General features: G+C 45.4%; 1 pseudogene; it reads left to right on the top strand.

Annotated features, from left to right (window-relative positions):
* The window catches only part of LOC127573782 (sodium- and chloride-dependent neutral and basic amino acid transporter B(0+)-like), a 44,265-nt pseudogene extending 33,958 nt beyond the window's left edge, over positions 1 to 10,307 (top strand).
* The last annotated feature ends 2,262 nt before the right edge of the window (positions 10,308 to 12,569 follow it).

Below are 12,569 nucleotides of genomic sequence, written 5' to 3'. Positions count from 1 at the left end.
GGAAAAAGAGGTATGACCTTCTTAAACTTAGCAGGGAGGCCAAGTGACAATACATACCAAAATAGTGTCCCAGACCAGCCATCAGTTGTGGCAAGACTTGCATGCTATAACAGGCTACAAAACAAAGTTGTGCAGCATTGCTGACAGCAACGAATCCCTCCCTGATGAGGCTCAGTGCATTCCCTACACATTTTGGACAGTTGAGCAATGATACCACCCTCCCCGACAGCCTCCAACACATGTATCCACAGTCACTACTGCAGACATTAGGTCAGCCTTCCTGAGAGTGAACCCGTGGAAAGCATCTGGCCTGGATGGAGTCCCCAACCGTGTCCTCAGATCCTGCACGGATCATCTGTCAGAAGTATTTGCCGACACTTCTAACCCCTCCCTACTCCAATCTGAGGATGTCCCCTGTTTTAAGAAGACCACTATCATCTTGCTGCCAAAGAAAAATAAGGTAACGTGCCTTAATGACTACCACCTGGTAGCTCTAACATCCACCATCGTGAAGTGCTTCAAGAAGTTGGTCATGGCACACATCAACTCCAGCCTCCTGGACAATATCAACCCACTGCAATTCGCCTACCACTGAAACAGGTCCATGGCAAACACCATCTCCCTGGCCCTACGCTCATCTCTGGAACATCTGGATAACAAAGATACCTACATCAGATTCTTATTTATTGACCATAGCTCCACCTTAAATACCATAATTCCAAACAAACTCATCTCCAAACTCATAGACTTAAGGCTCAGCACCCTTCTCAATTGGATCCTTGACTTCCTGACCAATGGACCATAATCAGTAAGGATAGGCAGCAACACCGCCACCACGATTATCCTCAACACTGGTGCCCTACAGGGCTGCATCCTCAACCCATTACTTTACTCCCTATGCACTCACAACAGCGAGGCCAGATTCTGCTGTAACTCCATCTAGAAGTTCGTTATAAAATAGACCCTTGACCTCACAATCTACCTCGTTATGGCCTTGTACATTATTGTCTACCTGCACTGCACTTTCTCTGTAACTGTAACATTTTATTCTGCGTTCTGTTATTGTTTTACCTTGTACTACCTCTATGCACTGTTGTAATTAAATGATCTATCTGGATGGTGTGCAAGACCCAAAGTTTTGTACATCTGCAACATGACTGCCCAACCTTTCTACTCACATCCTGACCAATGAAGGCAAGTATGCCATACACCTTTTTTACCACACTATCTAGGGAACTATGGGCTTGTACGTCAAGATCCTTCTGTACATCAACACTCCTAAGGGTCCTGCCCAGATGCTCTGGGCAATGCAAAATAAGGTTGGAAGACGTAGTGTGCAGTGCATCAATGTCAGAATAGAGGGCCTTTAATTCCTGTCTCACTAAAGATCTCAGTGAGTTTCGCTCTTTGTTTTCTTTTTGTGACTGGCAATAGGTAGTGATTTCCCTGATGCAGGTCTAATTGTGGTTCGGAGTGGGTAGAACTGGTGGTGCCAAACTTACTTTGTACAGGTTGATTGATTTTTATGCTTGATTGAATCCCAACCGGAAGGTTCAGGTTCAGCTTTGCAATGCTTCTGATTTGTAGCTTGATGTACTCCAGGTAAAACTATTTTATCCACACTGAGAGACTAAAAAAAATGGGTTCTAATTGATCCTATTTTAAGGAATCTGGTAGCTGATTGTGGAAAGTTCTCCTGAATCCATATGAAGAATCCTGAAACTTCCACACCCTTTTCTATCTACAGTCTGCCACTCTCCCAGTTATTGTTCAGGCTGGGTTGCTCTGGTTAAGAGCTGGCATGGGTACATGGGCCATACAGCCTCCTTCCATGCTGTAACCTTTTACTGATTCTATAATCAGGTACCTGAACCCCTCCCCCCAGTATTACTGCCTTCTTGTCATTCTTCTACTTCTCAGACATTTGCTTTTCCATCTCTCTCTGACTTTTTGTACACTACCACTCATGTGATTGTCCCTGTTTTGTTCCTCAGTTCAACCCTTTTGACCTCACTGGTTGATCTTCCCCAAATATTATGAGCTAAAATTGTTTCTTTATACAGTATTGTTACATTGCTTTCTTTTCTATCCACCTCTCTATCCAATGTGAAAGCCCAGCGATCTGGAATGTTATGGAGTCGTGCAGCATAAGAACAGGGCCTTCAGCCCACCGCATCTATGTCAACTTTTATACCCATCTACACCCACTTACCTGCATTAGGACTATATCCCACTCAAATGCCTGTCTACATACCTCTTAAACATAATCTCATTCCACCTGGAAGCGTGTTCCAGATATCAACCATGCTCTTGGTAAAAAAAACTACTTGCCTAGTTCCCATCAGCTTGCACTTGTCAGGATTAAATTCCATCTGCCAATGCTCAGCCCAATTTTCAATCTGATCTATAGTAGCCAAGAGGATTGACGGGGGGTGGGGCCTTTGACATTGTCTGCATGGACTTTAGCAAGGCATTTGACAAGGTCCCGCATAGAAGGCTAGTCTGGAAGGCTGGATCACGTGGGATCCAGGGAGAGCTAACTAAGTGGATATATAATCGGCTTGATGGTAAGAAGCAGAGGGTGATGGTGGAAAGTTGTTTTTTGGACTGGACGCCCGTGACTAGTGGTGTTCCACAAGGACCGGTGCTAGGCCCATTGTTGTTTGTCATTTATATAAATGATTTGGATGAGAATGTGCAAGGCATGGTTAGGAAGTTTGCAGATGACATTAAAATAGGTGGTGGACAGTAACGAAAATGATCAAAAATGACAGGAGGACCTTGATCAACTCGGTAAGTGGGGTGTGGAATGGCAACAGGCATTCAATTGAGCTAAGTACGAGGTGTTGCAATTTGGGAAATCAGAGCAGGGTTGGACTTCCACAGTGAGTGGTCTGGCCCTTGGGAGTGTTGTCGAACAAAGGACCTAGGAGTTCAAGTACATAGTTCACTGAGAGTGGGGTCACAGGTGGACAGGGTAGTGAAGAAGGCACTTGGCACATTGGCCTTTGTCAATCAGGGCACTGAGTACAGGAGTTGGGATGTTATGTTGCAGTTGCACAAGACGTTTGTGAGTCGCACCTGGTGTTCAGTTTTGGTTACCCTGTTATAGGAAAGACGCCATTAATCTGGAAGGAGTGGAAGATGAGAATGTTGCTAGGTCTTGAGAATCTGAGTTATGGGGAGAAGCTGGGCAGGCAAGGACTTTATTCCTTGGAGCATAGGAGACTGAAGTGTGAACTTATAGAGGTGTATAAAATCATGAAGGGCATAGATAGGGTGAATGCACTCAGTCTTTTTCCCAGGGAAAGGGAATCAAAAACTAGAGGGCATAGGCTTAAGGTGAAAGGGGAAAGGTTTTAAAGGGACCTGGTGACAATTTCTTCACACAAAGGGTAGTGCGTATATGGAACGAGCTGCCAAAGGAAGTGTTTGAGGTAGGTACAATAACAACATTAAAAAGACATTTGGACAGGTACATGGATAGGAAAAGTTTAGAAGGATATCAGCCAAATGCAAGCAAATGAGACTTGCTTAGATAGGCATCTAGGTTCGCATGATTGTGTTGGGCTAAAGGGCCCGTTCCTATGCTGTATTACTCTATGACTCCACATCCTGCTGTTGCCTTGTGCACGGTCACTCTCCACAACACCCCCATTTTCATGTCATCTGCAAACTTACTACCTCCTACATGAACATTAAAGCTGTTAAGATATATCACAAACAGCAAAGGCTCCACCACCAGTCCCTGTGATACACCACTAATCACAAACTCCTAATCAGGAAAACATCCTTTCTCCACTACTCTTAGCTGTAGAGCTGTTATTCTTGTCCCTTTAAGGCATGGTTTAGTGTAATAGCAGTGAAAAAAACATACCTACCTGTCTGACAGCTGTCACGAGCCAGCAACAAAAGAAACACACCGAGCATGATTCAGTGTTAAAAACTATTTTATTAATCACTACTTATGATAATACGTAAAATAAAAGTAAAAGTGTTAGTATGTTAGAATTCAAAAATGTTAAACTTTGAACGTTAACCCCTAAACTAAACTCTTCGTGTGTGTGTGTGTGTGTGTGTGTGGCAAAGCCCCAAACTCCAAGTTCAGGAATGGTTCTTAAAGTTCAGTTCCGCAAGCTATAAGGTGAAACATGAGCAAGGGCTTCTTCAACAACCACCGTTGTCTGAAGATAAGACGTAGATGTAGAGAAACATAGAGAGAGTAATTACGAAATCCAAATGTTCCACGATGGAACCCAAACGACACTTCAGTGTTTACTCGGTAGTGACTTCCTCACCCCGAAAAGCATCCGAACCGTGGTCATCCACACACAAATACCTGTTTCCTTCTACAGGTCAGCAACAAAGTGAACTCCACCGGATTACTTCCATGGATTTCAGCGGCAGACACAGCTATAGTTTCCCATCCATCGATAGAGAAAACTAGCAGGCTGGTGTCTCTCTCCTTTCTCTCTCTCTCTTCTTCTTCTTCTGACTTCTTCAACAACGTCATTACCTCCTTTATCTTCTATTGACGTAAGCACGCCACACAGACACACCCACACTCTATCTAAAAGGGACATTCACTGAGTCCGTAACACAGCTCTTTATCTCGAAAGCTCCTTGACCAAAAGTAAACACACATATGCCAAGCCGCACTGGTTTCCTTTTTTTCCCAGTCTTTGTTTTCTCTGATATCCGAAAAATGTTGCCTCTCTCCATTTTGGAACTGTTGTCCTGTTCTCTTCCTTCTGTGAACTGTTTTAAACTCTCCCCAAAGACACCGATTGACCTCTCAACTGTGATATTGGTCTCAGCCCTGCTGAGATACGATCGGTCCAGCTTGTTCCTGTCCTGAATCCCAAAAGCACTCCCAGTGCTCAGGAGCCTCAAGCTTCCCTTCTACATCATCTCTTCATCCATACATTCACTTGAAGGTAAAGGAGATGATCAGCCATGATCTTTGTGAATAGCAGGGCAGGCTCAATGGGCTGAGTGGTTCACTTGAGAACCTACTTCATATAAAATGCAGTAGTGGGAAACAAACTGCGCGACGTGGCAGAGACTAGGAAACTGAAAGTGACTGTGACTGTGCTTTAGGCAAAGCAATTAAGTTACACCCGAGGTCAGAGAACTCATCACTGTGCAGTTGAAAATGCAGAAAAAGATCAAGAATAGCAGAAATCAAAAAGCTTGGACTGAACATCTGCAGGCATGAGATCAAATTTAGCAGAGCAGATGAGAGTTTACATTTAACCAGTGAAATAAACTGTAGTTAGAAGAATTGCTGGTAACTTTATAGGTGAACATGAAGCCACCAGATTGTCATGAAATCCCATTCAGACCAAATAATGTCCATTGGAGAAGGAAATGAGTCATTTTTCCAAATCTGGTCTACAGGTGACTCCAGACCCACAATGATGTGTTTGAATTTGAAATACCCTTTTGCTCTCAAGTTGTATCAAACCTCTGAAACTTCCAGTGTGGCCATTCTGTGGGAATGCCATCACCTCCAGAATTGTGGTCCAGAAGGCAGATCACCACCATCTTCTCAAGGGTTGTAGGGATGGGCTTTAAATGGGGTTAAAGCAGCACCTCCATACCATGGGATGTAAAACAAGTGATTGAATGTCTCTGCATTTCTGCTTTTACGGTGGTAAACAGATTGATCAAGGACATTGAGATGATGATTGAGGAAAGGAATTGGCTCTTCTGGCTGTGGTGACGAGTGTGCTGGTGTTTAATCTTGTCAGGCATGCTTATGGTAAGAGGTCACACCCCCCTTTGATTTAAACCGAAAGTAATCCCAACTACAATAATCCAACTGTTCAGAATTCCTGATGATTCAGTATGCGACCCACCCGGTGATATTTGGCAAGCTCCTATTCCACTCAATTGGGCCCTGGTTCCCGTACATTTCTTCCCATTCACCAGGCCCTGGATCCCAATCCTCCCTTCTGAGAGAGAGAGAGAGAGAGAGAGAGAGAGAGAGAGAGAGAGAGAGAGAGAGAGAGAGAGAGAGAGAGAGAGAGCGAGAGAGAGAGAGAGAGAGAGAGAGAGAGAGAGAGAGAGAGAGAGAGAGAGAGAGGGAGAGAGAGAGGGAGAGAGAGAGAGAGAGAGAGAGAGAGAGAGAGAGAGAGAGAGAGAGAGAGAGAGAGAGAGAGAGAGGGAGAGAGAGAGGGAGAGAGAGAGAGAGAGAGAGAGAGAGAGAGAGAGAGAGAGAGAGAGAGAGAGAGAGAGAGAGAGAGAGAGAGAGAGAGAGAGAGAGAGAGAGAGAGAGAGAGAGAGAGAGAGAAAAAAAGAATGGACACCAGAAGAGAGAGAGAGAGAGAGACTCCACCTCTGGGAGAGAGACGGCGCCTCTGGGTGAGGGAGAAAGACCCCACTCCCAGGATAAGGGGGTTTGAAGCAAGAGAGCGAGAGAACACCACACTGGAGATAAGGGTTACCTAAAAGTGGAAAATTCTACATTCATACCTTGGGAAATCTTTCATTGGGAACGTGGAGGTTTTGCAATTTCAGGTAACCTTCACCTCCGGTGTGTTTCTGCCCCCTCCTCTTTCTCTCTTTCCGATCCTCCTCCAGTCCTCCCCTGTTTGTCCGCTTTCCCATACACCTCCCTCCCCCCCAGCCCCTCCATGACCCCCGTTTGCCACACTCCCCGTCCTGGTTCCATCCACTTACTACCCACACATTTCACCCACCGGCTCGCCCCTTCCCTCATCTGGTTCTGGTTCCATTTGCCCTTCACCTCCCTCCATTATCACCTTCCTTACTTGTCAGATTCCGGCACAAGTAGCCTTTGTGTTCCTGCTTATCACCCACCTTTCTGTTTCCACCTTCACCTCCTCTCCCACTACCTGGCTTCATCTCTCTTTTGTTTTGTCTGCCTCCATCTGTCATCCACCTGCCCCTGTCTCCCAGCTCCACCCCTCCCCCTCCCCTACCTGGCTCGATCTCCCATCATCCTTCACTCCTTTCCCGGTCCACCAGTCACCCACTGCCCCTGGTCACCACTCCCCCTCTCCTGCCTATAGTGACTATCCACCCTCTCCACTCTTAGTCCCGATGCAGGGTTTCAACCTGAAACCGCAACAATTCTTTTTGCTCCACAGATGCTGCTCAGCCCGCTACGTTCCTCCGGCAGATTTTTTTGCTCCTTTTAAGCTCATCTGGTTCACTGGAAAATTTATTATACTACTGTGTAATATCTTAAAAAATGAATTATGATGTATTAATAGAAATAACAGCAAAAAATCCAGAAAATCTGCCAGACTGGTGGCACCAAATTTCTGCGTGTGCCGGATTATTAACATTTTACAGCACACACAATCACTACATTTCTGATCTTTATGAAATCAATTTAAACAGGCAATATTAACCTGGTCTTTAGCAACATTAGCCCCACCAACATACGGACCCATTGAGTACCCCGTCTGGGCAACAGCACTCGGCTGGTGTATGGTCATCCTCTGCATTATGTGGATCCCCACCATCTCTATTGTGAGAGTTGTCTGAGCTGAGGGCTCCACATTGTTGCAGGTAGGGGGACACCCTGAAATCTTTCAAAGAGTAATTGAGCTGACTGCAGCTGTTTTATTCAGTGCTTCAGTAATGCGAAGGAAAGGTCAGTGCGGAGGAAGGTAACTGGGCTGAAGTAATTGGGCTGTGAAATGGTTCGCCACCTGTATAACCGAGGCACAGAGTAAAACTACACTTCAAGGGAATGGAATGAATACTTGTAGAGAAGGGACATTAAATTGGGGGAAGGGGTAAGGCTTCATGATGGAGCCCCGATGCCTGAGGCTGAATAGCCTTTTTTTTTTGCGCTGTTTCAGTGAAAACTCAAAGAGTGATTTCAGGATGTTGCTGCTGAACTGAGCTTGGGCTCCGAGTGCTGCCCAGACTCTGAACCCACAACGGCCATCGTGAGCCTCTGGTTGCATGCCATTTCTACTCCCCTTCCCATTCCCACACCAACCTGTCTGTCCTCAGCCTTCTCCACAGGCACAGTGAGGCCAGGCACAACCTGGAAGAATAACACCTGTTATTCCACTTGGGTAATCTATGGTATGAACTGATTGTTCCTATTTCAGATAACCCACACCCCCTGTGTTCCTTTCCCACTCCCACCAGTCCACCTCGGTTCTCACCTCCTCCCATTACCCACCCAGTTCCACCTGCCCTTCACCCACACACCTATCCACTTGGGTTTCTTCTCCCTTGGCCTACCCTTTCTGTATCCTTCACCATCTGGTTCCATCTGCCTATCAATCCTCCACCTCACCTGGTTCCACCTACTGGCTCACCTCACCTACTGGTTATCCTCCCTCAACACTCTCGGTCCTGATGCAGGGACTCAACCCAGAACATCAGCCATCTCTTTGCCTTCACGATACTGCTTGACCCGCTGAGTTACTCCAGAAGTTTGTTTTTTGTTTCAAATTCCAGCATCAGCAGTCTCTTACATCTCTGAATCCAATGCCCTTTATGTGACGTTTGGTTTGGTCAGATCAGTCGGTCCTGGCTGGTTCACACTACAGACAGTGCAACTCTGACCAGAGCTCCCAGTTGTGAACTCTATATGAAGCTAGACACCAAACCAGAGTGCAGGGACATGAGGAAAGATACAGGGCATTGACTGAGGATCCTGACTGGACAACATAAGGATTCAGGCTATAGTTTCAATATTTCTTCCACAGCTACTCCTTTAAATTTCCTTCTGCCCTGACATACACTCCATCCCAAGTCCCAGACCAAGCTTCCCAGGGTCTCTCTCATTCTGACCCTCTCGCCATTCAGTAAGAGCTCTCAGTGGACCTGGATCACTGGAAGAAGAGGTGCTCACCAGCATGAGGATTGGAAGGCAGCAAGGGATCCTCTTTAGCTATAAACAGTTACTGGATGGTCATCTGCTGGGTTATCACCAAGGGGAGGGTTGGATATGGGTTTTGAGAGTGGAGGGGAGATAACTATCTCAGCAGTGATGAGAAACCAACCTGTGGCCCAATGCTGCCAGATTGTGTTGTGATTCCCGAGTTCCATCCCCTTCATACAACTCAAACTACATAATCTGCATGTAATCAGGACACAGTGTGCACATGTTACATATTTAGAGCATGGTCAAGTAGCCACCATGGGAGACTTCCAACCAACCAATGAACATACAGTAGTTGACCACAGTGGAAGCAGTTATTAAATCTGGTGACCAGCAGTATTTTGCCAATTCCAGCATTGTACACTGTGTTCCTTTTTTGGCCCATTGCACATGACACTCCATTTAAACCCATCTCCACATCCTGGGGAAATGCATTGACCCAAATCATATCAGGGCCAGGCAAACTACAACTGTGACTACAAGACCATATCAGGGACTCGTGTTCTGTGGCAAGGTATTCAACTCCTGACTCACCAAATTCTTCCCACTGGCTTTAAGGTGCAATTCAGGAATGTAATGGGATACCCTCCAATTGTTTGCAGGAATGCTCTCCAATAGCACCCAAGAAAATTGATACCATCGAGGACAAAGAGCATCAGGCATCCTTTCAGGCATCTTAACCCCCAGCCTGAATATTCTCTGCCTCCACCACAGTGCACTGTAGCTCCAGTGCACACCATCTGCAAACTCTGTGAATGCAATGTGACACACAACACCACAAACTCTCCTTGGTAAAAAATAATTTCTGCAATCTCATGGGGCACCACCATCAGCAAGGAGAGCACCATTCTGACTTAGAAATATATTTGTGCTCCACCCTTATCATGAACTCCCATCTGACAGCTCTGTGGAAGGACCTTCTCCATACACACTAGAGTGGGGCAAGAGGGTGGCTTCCCAACATCCCTTCAACAGCATGAAAGAGGTTCATCTAATGCTGACTTCCCAGTAATGCCCACAACTCATGAAAGATTGAAGTAAGGAAACAAATCTTGCTCATTCACCACAGATCCCGTGTAACCTTTGCTCTGATGCTGCCTATCTCTGTCTCTTCATGACCACATTTGTTGAAAACAATACACAAAGCAATCAGTATTTCAAACTCTTTTTATGAATCCAATAACAATCAAAGCATGCATTTAAACCTAATCACCCTCTGGGTATCACCTTAGTGCCATTTCTCCATGTGCCTTTGCCTGTCATACTGACGTAGGGAAGTAGGGCTTCCCTACGACTGCAACTAAGCTGGTGGAAGACTGCTCCCTTGCAGCAGAGGAGGCTCCTAATGGCCGTGAAGGATGACTGGGAGCTGAATGCCAGTCAATATCGAGTGCACTGGTGGAAGGACAGTGATGAGAACAGCAGCTAAGTTTTTCATGAAGTCATGTCTAATCCTCAGGCTGTGCATTCATGATCCTAACTACCCCAGATTTGTTACTGGAGTGCCATGGCACTCTCAAAGTCTCTTTGAACCCTGATTACCCAGAGCCATGAAGACAGCAACCTGAGATTGCAGCTGAAGCCGCAGGTCTTGCTCAGACTCGCACAAAGCTGTGGACTAGTACATACGTATGGACCATGACATTTCACACAAATATGCAGGCAGGCATGCCAAACTCCCTGGAGCAGAATTTATGCAACACCTCCCTCTTGAGAGCTGGAACTGCCAGTGGTGTGAGTGGCAGCTCCATTGAGCAGTGCTGCCACCCTCCCTGTCCTTTTGCTCAGCCACTGCTGCCTGGCCAGGTGGGAATTCTTGGCTGTGTAGAGGATGAGGGTCACAGTGATAGGATCATGGTGGGAACACAAGTTGCCCTGAGGAAGTGGTGGGATCTTGAAAGGGTTGGGGGAGAAGGTGGTCCCACCGTGCTGTGAGGAAGGGGACTACAGTGTGTTGGCCCAGCAATGGGGGAGGAGCAGATTAGATTCAATATGGGCCCTAGATTGTGTCTGGACAAAGTAAATAAAGAAAACTACTCTTAAAATTGGACCATACAGCACATTCTGCTGTTAAACTCTCCCTGGCTGAACTCTGCATTTGTGTGGAAATTGCCAAACATGATCCTTCTGTGAGAATCATATATCACAAATCACAGAACATTACAGCACAGTACAGGCCCTTTGGCCTACAATGTTGTGCCAACATTTTATCCTGATCTAATATCTAATATTTAATAATATAATCTTCCCTCCCACATAGGCACCCCATTTTTCTATTATTCATGTGGCTATCTAAGAGTCTGTTAGATGTCCCTAATGTATCTGCCCCCACAACCTCTGCCGGCAGTGCATTTCACGCACCCACCATTCTGTGGGTAAAAAACTTACCTCCAGGTAAAAGATACCTGATATCTTCCTCCAATCACCTTAAAATTATGCCTTAAAATTAAAATCATGCATCTGGAAATTCAACTTGTCATTCCTCATCACAAGATGTATCAGTGTTGATCAATCTCTCAGTGTGCAGGAGTTACACCAACTTATTTAAGCTGTGGTATTAGCTCATGTTTTTCTAATTTTAAAAATGCTTCTGACCACTCACAGATAACTTTGCACTTATAGTGCTCCACTCATGGCAGCTGCACCAGATAGTTCAAGTGTGAAACTCTTGAAAGTTACTGTGCAGAAGGATCTTAGTATCCTGGTTCATGACGTGCAGTAAATAGGCATGTAGGTATAGAGAGCAATCAGGGAGCACATGGTCTGTTGGCCTGCATTGTGCGAGGTTGGAGAACAACAATGGGAAAGTCTTTCTGAGATTATACAAGGCTTTGTTGAGACCACATTTGGAGCACTGTGTGTGTCTGTACCAAAAAAAGAATATCCATATCTTGCTTATTGATAAGGATTCTCAGAAAGAAAAGATTTGCAGATGCACCTGTTCTAGCAGGAGTTTAGATGAATGAGATAATCTCATTAAGACATGCAAGATTCTGTGAGGGAATGGAGTGCAGCTACTCTATCTGCAGAATGCAGGACTGAGGCACAGACTCAGGATAAAGGCCAGCCATTTCAGGCCAATAAGAAGAGGAATTTCCTTACTCATCGTAAACTTTTGGAAGTCGCTCTCTCAGAGACGTGGCTGCTTGGTGGTGGAGTTTATTCAAAGCTATGATCAACAGTTTTTGAGCACTCAGGGAATCTGAGGAAATGGGGATTGACTGACAGATTGGGCAAGGCACCAGATTGGTTGTGATCATTTTGTAATGCAGAGTTGTCTCATGGTCTTCATGGCCCGCTCCTGCTTCTACCTCTGTCTGAATTCAGGCATTGAGTACAACTGGATGGTCATAATGGAGGGAATCATTGTTAATAAATTAATGTATAGAAATATCTGAAACATAAGTGACTTTCTGCAAACTGTATCATAAGCACATGAAAAATCTGTGTTCATGCTGAAATGGAAAACATTTCAAAAGCTAATCTGGTCACAGCATATCCCTGCTGCTTCTATTGTCTACTAAGATGAACTTGCCCTTGTTCAGTTGCGATGTTACATGGAGATTGAATCTCCTTACATGCTGAGGCTTTGGAAAGTGTGCCAAGTAGGGTGTATTTCCAGAATTAAGCATCTTGATTATCCAGGTGGGTTACCCGAGCTGGGGACTTACATTGTTGAAGAACCATGTCT

Source organism: Pristis pectinata, chromosome 8, assembly GCF_009764475.1.
Source record: "Pristis pectinata isolate sPriPec2 chromosome 8, sPriPec2.1.pri, whole genome shotgun sequence".
Lineage (NCBI taxonomy): Eukaryota > Metazoa > Chordata > Chondrichthyes > Rhinopristiformes > Pristidae > Pristis > Pristis pectinata.
The sequence above is the reverse complement of the archived record's forward strand: the minus strand, read 5'-3'. Positions and strand labels throughout refer to the sequence as shown.